The following is a 16,605-nucleotide window of genomic DNA, read 5'->3' on the forward strand; positions in this document are numbered from 1 at the left end:
TGTGTGTGTGTGTGTGTGTGTGTGTGTGTGTCTGTGTGTAGGCAAGTGCAAAAGGGACTGAGAATTACCACTAAGAGCAGTGGGAACAGGGAGAGCCGACAGAAGCCGGGCTGTGCGTGCAGACCAGGTGTGAAGGTGCCTGGCTTTGCAGCTGCAGACTGCACACAGGCAGACTCTGCAGGGCCTCGAGCCTTGCAGGCCATGGCACAGTGTTTAGTTATCTGAAAAGCAATGAAGAATGACTACTGACAGGTTGTAGAGGCTTGAAAGCGACATGACACATGTGACTTTGCGCAAACTGCATTTCTTTTACAGTCAGGACTGTGAACTGGTGGGTCCCGTAACTGGAGTCCAGGCTCACCGTTATGGCATGGTTGCCAAGGGATTTTCCTCTCCTAAACACAAAGTCCACTTAGATCCCTCGTGGCTGAGATCACTGCCTACTTTGCAGTGCACTTATCTAAGCCCTTGACTTTACAAAATTCTTAGCTTATTAGAGGCAGCCACTGCCTGTGATGTATATTTAACACAGTTAATAGTATCTCACACACAATATGCAAGAAATACCTGTTTGAATGCTCCACGTTACAGGGTCATTTTTGCCCTAGTATGAGGAAGGTTGCCTCTTCTTCCTCTGTCCTTCAGCCACAGGCCCCCCTCTCGTTTCCCCTCCACTGAAGGTGGTGGTGGGATTGTCTTCCCTTCCCACATACACCTGACACCTCTGGATTGGTGGTTAAGCCTGAATACAATTATAGGTGGGCAGCTGGTAAAGTTCATTGTTAGCACCAACCCGCCTTCTCTTGCAGGGCCCCCGGGACTCTTGCAGCCCACCTGCTCACGGGTCGACTGCCTACCTCTATGCCCCTCCATCCTGGCCTGTGCCAATGCCCCCTGCACGCCAGGCCAGTGGAGAGGAGGGACGGGGAAGGAATCATGAGAAGCTCTCAAGCAGCTTAAATTATCTATTATCTTAATGTGTTCCATGCTGGTTAGACTAAAGGCACATACGCCTCCACATGGATTTGCATTTTTACATTAGGGGAAGCACGGCATTAAACATTTTTAAAGAGCAGTGGCCTAGAATTGGAATTATGAGATCTGCCTTCTTTCAACAATGTGTATAATATAAACCTTTATTGAGTGCCTGTGTGTGCCAGGCAATGTCGGGTACGGAGGTCGAAAAAAGAGATAAAAATGATATGCAGTCCTATAAGGATATTTTAATTCCATTAGGGAGACAGGTATGTGGATGGGCCGTTATGATGCTGTGCAATGGCCTATCCTTGTTTCCTTCTGGAATTTACCACTATCTGCAATTCAATATACTCACAGTTTTCATTCATAAACAAAAAGACCACGTTTAATATTCTGCCTTCCTATCCATTTAGAATTGAGTTATTTCACAGATTCGTTTAGAAATACTAGTGCTATTGCATAAGATGATTCCATTTATTCAGTTTTCCAGTTTTTTAAAATCTTGCCAGGGTCTTTAAATTCATTGATCATCCTTCTTGTTTAAAATTAAGCCTCTAGTTTTAATGATATTTTTATGATTTCTAAGCAGACTCATATTCCACAGAAAATATAACTGGAAAATGTAATTCCTAAGTGGAAGGTGTGGGTCCCTCCAAAGTCTGAAAGATCAGCTTATCCATGTTTACATTTTTATTAATCTATCGAATGCTGTGATTGTGAATTAAATACAACCTCTTCATTATAGGACTTCAATTTTCTCCCCATATTAGTGCTGTGTGTACCATTCAGAAAGGGCTATGTTGAACAACATGGGGTCCTTTGTTTAATTTTTTTAGCTATGAAATAAAGCATAAAAAGACGATAAAGGTCTCAATAGGAATACAGATTATCATTTACAAAGATTAGCCACACCCCAGATTCCCATGTTTTCCGTCCTATTGATTGCGCTCCTCAAGATAAGGTGAAGTATGCAATGGCTAACTCTCGTGTTAATTTTAACTTCATATCAATAAGCAGATGCCTTTTTGAGTTATAAAAAGCATGCCATTATTATCAACTGGAGAGAATGAGGTCATTGTTCTCGTTACACTATAAAAAGCCAGAGTATAGCAAAAGGGCAAAAACGTACCTCAAGAAAAATATCTCATGCAACCAACAAAATACCTTTTGAAGCAAATAACGTCACATTGAATTTTTCTCACAACTAAACACTAGTTCAAAGAGAGAGAATAAAAGCCCAAAAAGAAGGGTTAAAGGACTGCATTTATTTTTGTGATGCTCCATTTATTACTTGTATAGCAAGACATTTACATGCAGATTTGAAACTCTTCTGCAAAGGAAAAAACTGGAATAAAAAGATCCAGTCGAAATGTGGGGGGTAGGGAGGTTGGGAGGGATAACATGGGGACAAATGGCAGATACAGGTGACGGGGGATGAAAGCACCTTGCCGTGTAAACACCTGTGCCACAACCCTGCAGGATCTGCACATGACCCCAGAACCTAAAGTACAATTTTTAAAAAAAGGAAATTCAGATAATTACTACATTTGAAGATTTGAAATCATCACCACTATCACTAGATTTGCTTCATCAAATTAAATTTTAAAGATTTGGGAAGTGGGGGCAGGCAAAACATTATTTAACAGCTTACTAAAAGAAAGTACCATGGTAAGAGCAAATTAATCCTGGAACGGCCTAGTGTGGTGGCTCACGCCTATGATCCCAGCACGCTGGGTGGCTGAAGCGGGTGGATCACTTGAAATCAGGAGTTCAAGGCCAGCCTGGCCAACGGTGAAACCCTGTTTCTACTAAAAACACAAAGAAATAGCTGGGCATGGTGGCAGGCACCTATAATCCCAGCTACCTGGGGGGCTGAGGTATTTGAACCCGGGAGGTGGAATTTGCAGTGAGTCAAGATCACACCACTGCACTCCAGCCTGGGGAACAGAGCAAGACTCTGTCTAAAAAAGAAAAAGAAAAGTAAAGGCATATTCCCGGAGGGTGGGTTGAGTTTACTGAGAACGGGGGTGGGCTGGGTGGGGGATGAGTGGGAGTAGCACAGCAGAAGAGGGCTCGTCGCTGCTTTGGGCTCAATCTTCGCCCTTTGCCCCACCAGGTCCATATTCTTGCTACCTTCCCAGCTCCCAATATGAAAGCTCAGTTTTGACCTTACCATGAGCATCCGTTGCGCTTTCCTGTCTTTGATATAGCTGCCAAGATGGAATAATTTACAGTTGCCTTTATTACTCAAAGAGAGTAATTCAAGTAAGTTTAATTATCAACCTCCAACTCATGTGACAGAACCGTTAAGAGGCGCGGTGGAAACAGCACCGCGGTTCCCTGTACAGGAACAAGGGGCAGCAATTTCAGTGACTCCACTGCAGCCACTGCTTCCCCCGGCTGTCTTCCACTCCTTGCTCCATCCCACCATCTCTGTCAACACCCACTAATTAACTCTATTGGAAATCATCCTCCTGGTTGAAGTGCCATATGCAAACCTCAGGCCTTAAATCAGCAGATTGATTATTACCAGTCTCCAATGAGACGTAGTTAAGAAAAAACATAAACAAGAATAAAAACTGAAAGACTTAGAAGATACATAGGCTTTAACGGGTATTAAGCTCTGGAATGCAAACATTGAAACATGCAGAACACCATTTCAAGGGCATCCTTCCAGAGGAATCAGTTCATCCACTCAGGAAATTTTCTATGCACTGTTAGCCTAACTTCTGGACGTTTCCTTCCACTTCAAGCACGTCATCTTTTTCTTTAGTCTTCGGTAATGTGACCTCTAGCTCTGGTCTCAAAGAACCCCTAGTCAAGTTGTGGTACCATCAGGTGTTAAAGTCTGCTCCCAATTTTTTATCAGATACTATACTATGCAAATTCTAATTCTTTCTTGATAAATATAGCTTTTAATTTCTCTTACACATGGTGCTGAGATTTTCATTTTAATGACAAAACAGGTTTGGCTCTGAAATACGAACTGTCCACAAACTGGTTTCAAATGGCGTGATGTAACTAGGCTTTCTGCCAGGTGTGTCCGTGAACCCTCTCACCCAGGAAATGCAGGTTATGGTACGTACGAATTGCCAAGGGAAATTCCAGAGGGGCCTAGGATACCTCAAAAATGCAGTCACATTTGAGAGTGTTTTCTGTTTTCTAATCCTTGCATCGGTTTCTGTGGTTAAAAGGTTTCTGTCACCAGCCAGTTGTCATTGTAAGATACTGATCACCAAGAGTGGCTGGGGTGGCTGGCATTTAGTGAGTACCCGTCCTGAGATTAAATGTGTCAGTGTTCCCAGCCTCACAGCAAACAACCCAAGCACAGTGTTTACCAGGAAGCTGAAAAGGAGACCTTGTCCCAAATCAGAATCATTTCATTTCTAGCTCACTTACTCTAATTGTTAGTAAGAAGACTGAATTTAAATTAAATACCTTGCCTTGAAACTGGGTGTCACTTAAACAGAACTGCCCCTCTTACGAAAAACAAGTATACACTCAATATATTACAACATATTACAATATATACAGTATATTGTACTTAACGCACATTCAATTTTGTAAGGGACGCAAGCCCAATTCAAGAGCATCATTTTTCTTCCTCCTTTTTTTTGTTCCATCATATATAGTGGAGGTAATAATGAATTCCCTTGCTTTACTTCAAATCATTAGAAAGAATTATTTCTAGGCAAAGCACAATCAGTTAGTTTCACCTCATTTCTCTTTGTCCTCCATCTCAAAATTCTCAGCTCTAATCTACGTAACAAATTACACTTTATGACAAGCTACTTGTTTCCTATCTTGAAAATCATCTAGAAACCTCAGTAAAACCCATAGGTTACTGCCATGTCACAATTTATTTGATCACTATTGCTACCATATCCTGAATTGCCAGCGCCAATAAACGTACATTTCTTAATACAAATTGCTTGTTTCAGTGAGCGTTCTATGCCCAGGCACTGGCATTGTGGAACAAGGGAATAAAGGCAGGACTCTGAGTTCTGAGAAAATAATACCCGTAGTGCTCTGAGGAGGACAGACGTCCTTCAGGAGTAATGCAATGTATACTAAAATATTGAGGGTTTATTTTAAAGATGAAAATAGGACTTCCTAGTAGCAAAGGGTGAAATAACTTTTAGCTAATTTAGGCTTTGAGTTATGACAAGATGATCCCTCTTCGCCTGATGAGAAAACAGGCACAAGTAGAGAAAAAGTGCACCAGGGTGGAGGGCCTTGCTGCCATGCAAGGCCTGTGTTTGCATAGCTTTTCTTCCATTTTCATCTATCATGCGGGAGGTGGAAAACCTTAGTCCAAGAGGTCAGGTGGGGAGGAATGATCACACTTCTTGTTTATGTCAGTCAGCTCAAATGTGAGTTCAACCACTGGACCGACAGGAAATGAAACCCAAATCGTCATTGCTTGTTTACTTCCTTGAGCTCTATTTCTGTCAGGCAAAGGTCCTGACATCTACCTAGGCCCAGGATCGAAGGGAGGTCCCAGGCATTAGGATGCTGTCCATTCTCTACCCTCTGTAAATTATCTTCAGGTCTGGGGACTCTACTGCTTGTTGCCATACTTGGCTCTGGAAGTCCCCAGGGAGGCTGAGACACCTATACCTCAAGGCGGCACATTTTCTGGAGGCATACAGCCAACCCTCGGGGGTCCCACCAACTATTCACAGCACAAATGGTACCCCACTTCTACCTCATCTGTTAGAAAATCTCTCCCTCTTAGGGCCTTTAAAGACCAAGTCCTTTCTTCCCTTCCTTCAGGACACTCCCTAATCTTATTTCATTTCAGCCTCTCTACAAGACAAGAAGGGCCTCTAACTTCTAACAGGAATTTAGTTAGAGGAGTAGAGTAATAAGAAGTTTCCAAAGGATACCCCATTTCCTAAATTTTCAAGAAAGAGGGATTGGTGCTAGGTTGAGGGTCATGGAAGGAAAAAACAAAGACAACATAGACAAATTAATATTTTAGTAAATTGCTCACCACTGTTTAATATCATGAGTGTTGGCTAAGCACCGACTTTTTGTACCACCACTGATTGTAATTTTTTTTCCTGTTGTGTCCTCTGTATAGCCTGTTTGGTGGAATCAAGAAAAGCCAAAGGTATTTGGCAAAACTCAGTGCCAGGGAAGTTTCTCCATCACCAGGGGCAAGTCATGCTGTGTCCACACTCAACCAGAGTGTTATTTTTGAATCAGTAGAGAAAAATCCCTTGTCTCATGCAGTGGTTGGACAGTTTGTCAGATATAAATCACATGCTCATTAAGTTAGCCCAGAATGTTCTGCTTTAAGTATAAAGTGATGAAGGCAAACAGAATACTAGCGGCTCAACCTGGAAGAGACACAATGCCGATTTGATGGAGGATAAGAGAGACACACACAATTGCAGCAAAGTTCTGAATGCTCAAACTGTTGGCAAAGAACTTGTCTTTGGTGGTGAGCAAGGGGAAACTGAACAGAACTCTGCCCATGTGGGACAGGACAGTACCGCAGCCAGGAGCCAGGCCTCGTAGCAGGGAGGCGGCTTTCCGTTCCGAACAGCAGACTCGAATAATTGATAGAAAATATTTTCCTCATCTTTCTGTCTTACTGAAGAACTGCATTGGGACACTTTTTCAGGTAGGAAATTCATTCAGTTGGTAGGAAGAACCTGAATAGCTGCAGGTTAAACATATACAAGGTCTATTTTTTTCTACTGAAAATAGTAGCTACAGATCAAGACTTTTCTGAAGGGCCCACTGTATTATCCCTGTCTCAGCCTCCTGCGATCTTTATTCTGCTACCCTTGATGTACACCCTTATACTTGGCTCCCACCAGATGGCTGCTGCACCCTCAGCTCCCACACCCACATTCCAGCAAGGAGGAGGAGGGAACAGGTCCAGAGTGATAAGGCAGGTGCTAAGATTTCTCGAAGTCTCATTCATTGACCAAGGTGGCTAAAATAGATGCTGGAAAATGGAGTTGTTACTCGGGCATGTTTGTCACTTCTGACACCTTTGGGGTTCTGTTAGTAAGAAAGGAAATCTGCTACTGGGTAGACAACTGGAGTATCTGCCAGAGTCTCCAGGCAGGGAGCAAAGTCTCATGGACAGATCCATGGAATTGGAAATCGCTGAGCCTCGTTTCTGCTTTTGGCTCTGCAAATTTAGCAAATTCCCCAGCTGCAAAAGGAAAATTTTTTTTTCTAATTCCAGGGGAATGGATTTCTCAAGGAATCATTTAAATGTCAGTCAATTTATTAACGTTTTCTTCAAATAAAATATTACCCTAAGATGTAACCGTTTTATAAGTTTCAAGTCAATAAAAAGTTGAAAAATCTTTCTTAGTTGTTTACTGAGGAAGACTTTCAATCAACTATATTTAGGTTAGTTATATATTAGTTAGTAAATTAGAAATAAAATAATTATAACAACTAACCACTACAGTAATTTACACTGTTAACAAAACGCTGCATTTTCAAATTTATTGGGCCATTGTATGCTCTCAGCTTCTCCTTTATCTGCCTTTTAAGTGAGGAAAATGTTATTGCCATTATCTAGAGCTCGCAGTTTGAGATCTACCGCAAATAAACATTAATGAAAAGTTGGGTTCCCTGCACAGGGGAACTGCAGAACACGTGAACTCTTCAGGAGATGAGACACTTGCAGTCTGACATAACACTGCCTGACCCAAGGGGTCTCCCAGCAGACTGTAAGCTCTGAGCCCAGCTCCCGTATACGGGCATCCCAACTATCCAGACAAAGGAGGCTTATCTGAAATAACTGGCAGCCACAGCCACATTTTTAGTGTTATGTTTCATTCAGACTGTTTGTCTCTGATCCTGTTTGAAGTTTGATCACAATATCTGTGTGTCTAATGAGGCCCAACTTCTGTCAGCGTCTGAAAACCCTGCCCAGCACGTGCCTGAGGTTGGCATGTGAGACAGGTCCTGTGCTCCCACCTCAGGGGGAACCACGTGGCTCCTGCTTTGCTTTCTCAGGCACCTTCTGCAGTGAGTGTGCAGGTCACGAGAGCTGCCCAGTGAATCCTGGGACTGGGCCTTGGGAGAGTTTTCAGAATCCACCTTCGGTGAGGTGATGTGAAGGGAAGGAGCCCACTGCTGTGTCTTTACAGACCCAGTGTCAACCAAGGACTCTTTTCTTGTTCTAAATAATTTCATAAACATTAGGAAGGAAGCCACATTCATTCATTTAAACTTTCTAAACACCTGCTATGCCTCCATCACTGTGCGAGGATTTGAGGAGTCAAGTTAGATGACATTGGTCACTCTCTCTCTGGCTTCTCACCGTATGCGCAATAGTGATTACGGGACCCTCGAGCAAGTTTCAGGGAGGCAAACAAAATAAATTCCCAAATAGAAAGTTAATGCAACTGTCAAAAAGCAATTTGTACACAACTTTGAATCAATAAAACCACACAGAGTCTATTACCCTGTAATCAAATCGATGTTTATGAATCATCTTTAAATAGTGTACGCGTCAGGCATTTGACAAACACAATCATATTTTAAAAGCGAATTCTGTGGCTGGGTGCGGCGGGTCACATCTGTAATCCCAGCACTTTGGGAGGCTGAGGCGGGCAGATCACGAGGTCAGGAGATCGAGACCAGCCTGGCCAACATAGTGAAATGCTGTCTCTACTAAAAAAAATACAAAAATTAGCCAGGCCATTCCACTCCAGCCTGGGTGACAGAGTGAGACTCTGTCTAAAAATAAAATAAAATAAATAAAAATGTGAATTTTGTTTTTCTCATACCTTAACAAAAAGTTAGCCAGCTGAAATTCTTTTTCATTCTTAACAATTTATTTCAAAATATTCCTGTTTCTGAGAATACTCAGCACACATGGCTCAGAAAAGCAGCCCATGAAACAATCCTTCGTGTGAAAATACAAACCAGAGTAAGACGGATTTTACAAACGGAAACACCAAGAGGGCTTGGGGAACTACAAGCTCTATGAGGAATATCTACGCCCTCCAGAAAGCCTGCACAGCTTCCCTTTGCCAATTGCTAATGCCTAGCGAGGACTCAAATTCAGGGATGCTGTAATTAGTAGACACTAAAACCACACGAGAAAAATACAAGAGTGGAAATGCTAACATTCTTAAGACCTGCAGGCAGTGTTTCCTGCTGAAAGAGGTTCTGCAGGTCTTTCGTTCATTGCCTTCACTAATGAGGAAATGGCCTCTGTGACAGCAAATCTCTCTCTCTCCACCCAAAGGCTGTTCTGTAGTTAACCACATGTTGCAGGTTCTGTGAAAGGTGGAGATCGGTCCACCTGAGTCACTCCTGCATGGAAATACACCTGTTCTCTGATGCACAGCCCCCAGTATTGTGCTGACTTTCTAGGTGTGTACATTTCCTTGTGCAAGATACCTTGATGAATGGCAGCTTTCTGTGACTGATGACAGCGCCTGGTTTGTATGCAGATGTGACCTCCTCTCTCAGGACTGACATCAATCTCTAAAGTCATATTGCTCATCAAAGCAAACCATACAGACTTTCTTTGGAAAACACTGAAATTAGCATATATCTACTTTTAAACATTTATTTTCTCTTTTTAAAAACTTTATTTTTATAAATTTTAGAGGTAAAAGTGTTATATTAAACATACAATAGATTTTTAAATTACATTAAGTTGTCATCACGCTTTAGCCTCATTTTCATATTCTGAAGGCACCATTAATAGAAACTCTGACTTTACTTATATTTGGAGGCAAATCAGGGGAAAGAAGAGAAATTCAATGAATCCTCCTACAGGATTCAACTTTTATCAGAGGCGTGTAAGGTACAGTGAATGCAGTTAATTTGGGCAACTGGTGCATGATTTATAGCTTTGAAGATCTAATCTAATCTGGGTTCTTCCTTTCATTAGAGGTGTGAGCCTTGGCAAATCACACACACAGCCTTCGCTTCCATTTTCCTTCATCTGTACAAGGGGGATACTAACACCTCCTTCTCAGAGTTGTGAGAATTTCACAAGACACACATGCAAACCTCTGTATGCTTGGAACGCACTAAATATCAGTAAATGACCAATGATGACAACAATGAAGAATGATGATATTTATCAATAACATTAACTTTCAAAGAAAATACTTTCATTGAATTTTAAATTTTTTAGACTATCTATGCCAGGAAAAGGCCACAAGAAATTGCTTATCTTTTATCTAAGTTTTTCTAAGCCATCAGAGCCTAAAATCAAAATGATTTATGGATTAATTTTGGGAAGAGAAAAAGAGAAATCGGGCTGGGGGGAGAGAGAGAAGGAGGCGGAAGATCTTTTCTTCCTTTCTCCTGAGCTTCCATCATGTCCCTGAGAGGTGGGAACCTCCGGCCTTTCTCCCATGCTGTTCAGTGCTGGGAAAGGAGGAACCCTCTATACATCCCATTCTTTTCGGGAGGACAGCGCTGCTGTGACTGCTCTCACCTTCACATTCATTGGTGACCCCTAGAGATGGGAGTCACTGGGATATTATTAGCATAGACTGGATGACACCTCCATGGCAGGTACGTCAGCCACCTCTGCTTCAGTCAACAGTGTAGGGCTGTGCTTAGCAGAGAGTCTGGGATAGACAGGATGCTTAATGAATACTGGTTAAAAGAATAAAATGATAAATAAGGGCCATTATAAATTGCATGTTACACAGAAAGGTGTTTTCCCCAACAATTCACCCAGACGAACACTTACAGAGCAGCCCAGCTACTCCTCCCCATACAGAACTCCTCTTCTGCTATGTTGCAATGACTTCATTTTTAAACTGTTCTTGAATCTTTTCTGATACACTGTTTGAATTCCAGAAGTATATATAGGTCTTTTACCTTATGTGAACTTACAGAGATGCAGCAAGAGGAACTGTTCTTAACCATGCCTGCTTCTGTCTTCCTTTCCCTGAGTGCAAGCTGTCAATAGCTCCTGCCTCACTACTTGAATTTCTCATTGATTCCAGTACAAATCCAGCAGGATAAGATATGTCTTAACATGACAGCGCAAGCTCTCTGTATTTTTGACAGCTTTAGTTATGTTTCCAACTTTGAAACCTGCTAAGTGGAAATTGGGCGGATCCAAGATGGCTGAATAGACACAACTCCGGCTCACAACGCCCAGCGAGAGATGCAGAAACCCAGAGCTCTCCTAGCTCCAGCCAAGGTACCAGGTGCCTTTCAACAGGTCTGGTCCAACGGTGAGCAAAGCCCACTCAGGGCAGACTGAGGCGGGGAGGGGTGCTGCCTCGCCCAGAAAGTGCATCTGACTGGGGCTCCGGTCCAGGTGCAGTGCTGCCCCCAGAGCCTCAGCAATACACGGAACAGGGGATCTTTGCCAGTCAAGCGCCGGGAGTTACAAGTGCGGAGTTGAATAATAATCCAGGACTGTGTGCTGGATTGGCACACAGACCTAAACAGATGCCTAAGTGCAAAAGGCGGCCAGGAGAGCCTGTGGACTGAGCTACTGCCCCTGCCCCTGCCTGGAGAGAGGGAGCTGTAAATGGGAGCAGCTGGGCGGGCCCCTACCCCAAGGGAGAGAGGAAGCTGAAAGGGGGAGAAGGCCCGGTGCGGCTGGGCGGGTCCCTCCCCTTCCCTCCCCTTCCCTCCCCTCCCCTCCCCCACAAAACCCAGAGTGCTGAAGCTCTGACTCTAGTGGGCTGTGCAGCCAGCGCCACAGTCTGAGCTGAACCCTGAGTGATCCAGCCCAGTGGAGGAAGGACACAACCCACCATTAGCGGGGTGGGACTGGGCTGCAGGTTTCAGCAAAAACACAGGAAGCCTACATAGCAACGGGATGGCGTTCTTGACAACCCAGCAGCGCCTAAAGGTCAGCGGAAGAGGTGGGCCTAATCTCCCAGCATAAACGAAAAAGACACAGGAAGATTCCCTAGTAACCTGAAGGAGTCCTTAGAAACCCAGTAGCCCCCACAGGCAGACAAGTGACCTCATCAACAGCTCCCTGACACCACAGCCAGGTAAATCCACAAAGATGGGAAAAAACCAGCGCAAAAAAGGTAAAACCATCAAAGACCAGAACACCGCTTCTCCTTCAAGGGGTCACAATTCCTCAACAGCATGGGAACACAACATGACCGAGAAGGAGTGCAATGAATTGACAGAAACAGGCTTCAGAAGGTGGATGATAACAAACTTTTCTGAGCTAAAGGAACACATTCTAATGCAATGCAAAGAAACCAAAAACCTTGAAAAAAGGTTAGACGAAATGCTAACTAGAATAACCAGCTCAGAGAAGAACATAAACAACTTGATGGAGCTGAAAAACACAGCCCGAGAGCTACGTGAAGCAAACACAAGTTTTAATAGCCGAATCAATCAAGCAGAAGAAAGGATATCACAGATTGAAGATCAACTCAATGAAATAAAAAGCGAAGGCAAGACAAGAGAAAAAAAGAGTGAAAAGAAATGAACAAAGCCTCCAAGAAATATGGGATTATGTGAAAAGACCTAATCTACGCTTCATCAGTGTACCTGAATATGATGGGGAGAATGAATCCAAGCTGGAAAACAGGCCCCACGATATTATCCAAGAGAACCTCCCAAGTCCAGCAAGACAGTCCAAATTTCAAATTCAAGAAATAGAGAGAACTCCACAAAGATATTTCTCAAGAAGAGCAACCCCAAGGCACATAATCGTCAGATTCACAAGGGTTGAAATGAAGGAAAAAATGCTAAGGGCAGCCAGAGAGAAAGGTCAGGTCACCCACAGAGGGAAGCCAATCAGATTCACGGCGGATCTTTCAGCAGAAACCCTACAAGCCAGAAGAGAGTGAGGGCCAATATTCAACATCCTTAAAGAAAAGAACTTTCAACCCAGAATCTCATATCCAGCCAAACTAAGCTTCGTAAGTGAAGGAGAAATAAAATTCTTTACAGACAAGCAATTACTGAGAGATTTTGTCGCCACCAGACCTGGCCTACAAGAGCTCCTGAAAGAAACACTAAGCACGGTAAGGAACCAGTTGGCAAAGATAAAAAATGCAATGAAGAAAATGAGTCAACTAATGGGAAACAAAACCAGCCAGTAATAAAATGGCAGGATCAAATCCACACATAACAATAGTAATATTGAATGTAAATGGCCTAAACACCCCAATCAAAAGACACAGACTGGCAACTGAATAAAAAGTCAAAACCTGTCAGTGTGCTGTATTGAGGAAACCCATCTCACATACAAAGACACACATAGACTCAAAATAAAGGGATGGAAGACTTACCAAGCAAATGGAGAAAAAAAAAAAAAGCAGGAGTTGCAATCCTAGTCTCTGATAAAATGGACTTCAAACCAACAAAGATCAAAAGAGACAAAGAAGGATACTACTTAATAGTAAAAGGATCAATCCAACAGGAAGAGCTAACTATCCTAAATACATATGCCCCCAACACAGGAGCACCCAGATACATAAAGCAAGTTCTTAACGACTTAAAACGAGATTTAGACTCCCACACAATAATAGTGGGAGACTTCAACACTCCACTGTCAATATTAGACAGATCAACAATACAGAAAATTAACAAGGATATCCAGGACTTGAATGCAGAGCTGGACCAAGTGGACCTAATAGACATACACAGAATGCTCCACCACAAATCCACAGAATATACATTTTTCTCAGCACCACATTGCACTTACTCTAAAATTGACCACATCATTGGAAGCAAATCACTCCTCAGCAAATGCAAGAGAACGGAAATCATAACAGTCTATCAGATCACAGTGCAATCAGACTAGAACTCAGGATTAAGAAACACACTCAAAGCTGCACAACCACTTGGAAACTGAAAAACTTGCTTCTGAGTGTCAACTGGATAAACAATGAAATGAAGGCAGAAATAAAGATGTTCTTCAAAATCAATCAGAATGAAGACAAAACTTACCAGAATCTCTGGGACACCTTTAAAGCAGTGTCAAGAGGGAAATTTACAGCAATAAATGCCCACATGAGAAACAAGGAAAGATCTAAAATTGACACCCTATCATCAAAATTGAAAGAGCTAGAGGAGGAAGATCAAAAAAACTCAAAAGCTAGCAGAAGACAAGAAATAACTAAGATCAGAGCTGAAATGAAGGATATAGAGACACAAAAAACCCTCCAAAAAATCTATAAATCCAGGAGCTGGTTTTTTGAAAAGATCAACAAGATAGACAGACCAGTACATTCTACTAGATGTACAAAGCGGAGCTGGTTCCATTCCTTCTGAAACTGTATCAAACAATACAAAAGGAGGGAAACCTCCCTAACTCATTTTATGATACCAACATCATCCTGATACCAAAAACAGGCAGAGACTCAACTAAAAAAGAAAACTTCAGGTCAGTATCCATGATGAACATCAACACAAAAATCTTCAATAAAATACTGACAAATCGATTGCAACAGCACATCAAAAAGCTTATCCATCACGATCAAGTAGGCTACATCCTGAGGATGCAAGGCTGGTTCAACATACACAAATCCAAAAATATAATCCATCGCATAAACGGAACAAAAGACAAAACCCACATGATTATCTCAATTGATAAGGAGAAGGCCTTTGACAAAATTCAACAGCCCTTCATACTAAAAACTCTCAATAAACTAGGTATTGAAGGAACATATCATAAGATGATAAAAGCTATATATGACAAACCTACAGCCAATATCGTACTGAATGGGCAAAAGCTGGAAGAATTCACTTTGGAATCAGGCACTAGACAAGGATGCCCTCTCTCATCACTGCTATTCAATATAGTATTGGAAGTTCGGCCAGAGCAATCAGGCAAGAAAAAGAAATAAAGCACATTCAATAAGGAAAGGAGGAAGTCAAACTGTCTCTATTTGCAGGTGACATGATTGTATATCTAGAAGAACCCATCAACTCAGCCCAAAATCTTCTCAAACTGATAAGCAACTTCAGCAAAGTCTCAGGATACAAAGTCAATGTGCAGAAATCACAAGCATTCCTATATGCCAATAACAGACAAAGAGAGAGCCAAATCAAGAGCAAATTCCCAGTCACAATTGCTACAAAGAGAATAAAACACCTAGGAATACAACTAACAAAGGATGTAAAGAACCTCTTCAAGGAGAACTACAAACTACTGCTCAATGAAATAAGAGTGGACACAGATGGAAAAACATTCCATGCTCATGGTTAGGAAGAATTAATATCGTGAAAATGGCTATACTGCCCAAAGTAATCTATAGATTCAACACTATCCCCATCAAACTATCAATGACCTTCTTCACAGAACTGGAAAAAAACACTTTAAACTTCATATGGAATCACAAGAGAGCCCAAATAGCCAAGACAATCCTAAGCAAAAAGAACAAAGCCGGAGGCATCACGCTGCCAGACTTCAAACTATACTACAAGGCCACAGAAATCAAAACAGCATAGTACTGGTACCTAAACAGACACACAGATCAGTGCAACAAAATAGAGGCCCCAGAAGAAACACCACACATCTATAACCATCTGATCGTTGACAAACTTGACAAAAACAAGCAATGGGGAAAGGACTCCATGTTTAATAAATGGTGTTGGGAAAACTGGCTAGCAATGTGCAGAAAGCAGAAACTGGACCCCTACTTGTCACCTTACACTAAAGTTAACTCCAGATGTATTAAAGATTTAAACATAAAACATAACACCATAAAAACACTAGAAGAAAACCTAGGCAAAACCATCCAGGACATAGGCATAGGCAAGGACTTCATGACTAAAACACCAAAAGCAATGACAATAAAAGCCAAAATACACAAATGGAACCTAATCAAACTCCAGAGTTTCTGTACAGCAAAAGAAACCATCATTAGAGCGAATTGGCAACCAACAGAATGGGAAAAAATTTTTGCAATCTACCCATCTGACAAAAGGCTAATAACCAGAATCTACAATGAACTAAAACAGATATACAAGAAAAAAACAACCCCATTCAAAAGTGGGCAAAGGATATGAACAGACACTTTACAAAAGAAGATATATATGAGGCCAACAAACATAGGAAAAAATGCTCATAATCACTGGTCATTAGAGAAATGCAAATCAAAACTACACTGAGATACCATCTCAAGCCAGTTAGAATGGCGATCATTAAAAAATCTGGAGACAATAGATGCTGGAGAGGATGTGGAGAAATAGGAACACTTTTACACAGTTGGTAGAGTGTAAATTAGTTCAACCACTGTGGAAAACAGTGTGGCAATTTCTCAAGGTCCTAGAAATAGAAATTCCATTTGACCCAGCAATCCCATTACTGGGTATATACTCAAAGAACTATAAATCATTCTACTATAAAGGCACATGCACACGTATGTTCATTGCAGCCCTGTGTACAATAGCAAAGACCTGGAACCAATCCAAATGCCCATCAATGATAGACTGGACAAAGAAAATATGGTACATATACACCATGGAATACTACGCAGCCATAAAAAAGTATGAGTTTGTGTCCTTTGTAGGGACACCGATGAATCTGGAAACCATCATTCTCAGCAAACTGACACAAGAACAGAAAGCCAAACACCGCATGTTCTCACTCATAGGTGGGTGTTGAACAGTGAGAACACATGGACTCAGGGAGGGCAGCATCACACACTGGGGGCAGTTGGGTGGGGGGTAGGGGAG

At 42.1% G+C, this 16,605-nt stretch overlaps 1 protein-coding gene and 1 long non-coding RNA gene across 8 annotated transcripts in view; one reads left to right on the forward strand and one right to left on the reverse strand.

Annotated features, from left to right (window-relative positions):
- Positions 1-11,210, forward strand: part of LOC119468004 — a 23,660-nt gene extending 12,450 nt beyond the window's left edge. Inside the window, exon 3 of the long non-coding RNA XR_005196642.1 lies at positions 11,130-11,210. This is a non-coding gene — a long non-coding RNA (uncharacterized LOC119468004). The remainder of the gene's footprint in view (positions 1-11,129) is intronic.
- The window catches only part of SORBS2 (sorbin and SH3 domain containing 2), a 390,878-nt gene that overhangs the window by 285,945 nt on the left and 88,328 nt on the right, over positions 1-16,605 (reverse strand). The window lies entirely within an intron of this gene.

The sequence above is a fragment of the Cebus imitator genome, unplaced genomic scaffold (assembly GCF_001604975.1).
Source record: "Cebus imitator isolate Cc_AM_T3 unplaced genomic scaffold, Cebus_imitator-1.0 Scaffold365, whole genome shotgun sequence".
Lineage (NCBI taxonomy): Eukaryota > Metazoa > Chordata > Mammalia > Primates > Cebidae > Cebus > Cebus imitator.